This window comes from Ranitomeya imitator, chromosome 4, assembly GCF_032444005.1.
Source record: "Ranitomeya imitator isolate aRanImi1 chromosome 4, aRanImi1.pri, whole genome shotgun sequence".
NCBI lineage: Eukaryota > Metazoa > Chordata > Amphibia > Anura > Dendrobatidae > Ranitomeya > Ranitomeya imitator.
Window position 1 is genome coordinate 682,298,088 of NC_091285.1, and position 852 is coordinate 682,298,939.

At 36.3% G+C, this 852-nt stretch overlaps 1 non-coding gene across 1 annotated transcript; it reads right to left on the minus strand.

The window, feature by feature from the left end:
• Positions 1 to 220: 220 nt before the first annotated feature.
• Positions 221 to 292, minus strand: TRNAW-CCA (transfer RNA tryptophan (anticodon CCA)). The gene has a single exon. It is a non-coding gene; the product is annotated as a tRNA-Trp (tRNA).
• Positions 293 to 852: the final 560 nt, after the last annotated feature.

Below are 852 nucleotides of genomic sequence, written 5' to 3' on the forward strand. Positions count from 1 at the left end.
GGATTATTTTATGTTTTGAACTCAATTCCCAAATGATATTTCTCATCAAAGTATTGTTGATAAGATATTAATCTATATCATTTAAATAAAGCACTTTTCAAACACTGCGCTGACACATGACAACAACGTTGAGCTATTCTATTGTCAGTAGGATTACGCAGTTTCCGTTTCAATCTTTACCCAAGCATCGATTAAGTTATGAAAAGATGATAGAGTTACTTGACCCCGACGTGATACAAACACGCAACCTTCTGATTTGGAGTCAGACGCGCTACCGTTGCACCACGAGGTCAGTTGAAAAGCATGTTTGCTCCAATACTTCACATGAAAAGTGCATGAGATAATATATGGACCCCATCTGGAAATTTGCTACTTTTAATCACAGTTTAGAAAAGACATAAACAGGGCTGAATTAAAATCATCACATTCGGATTCATTGATTTCCAGTTTAAAATTAAATATCTAGTAATAAGCCCTCTTCTCTAAGAAATTCAAAGAAGACAATGGCATGAACAAAGTATTGGCTGTTCCCGGCATGGATTTTTTTATCTTTTGAACTCAATTCCCAAATGATATTTCTCATCAAAGTATTGTTGATAAGATATTAATCTATATCATTTAAATAAAACACTCTTCAAACACTGCACTGCCACATGACAACTAGGTTGAGCTATTCTATTGTCAGTAGGATTACGCAGTTTCCGTTTCAATCTTTACCCAAGCATCGATTAAGTTATGAAAAGATGATAGAGTTACTTGAGACCGACGTGATTTGAACACGCAACCTTCTGATCTGGAGTCAGATGCGCTACCAATGCGCCACGAGGTCAATTGAAAAGCATGTACGCCCAA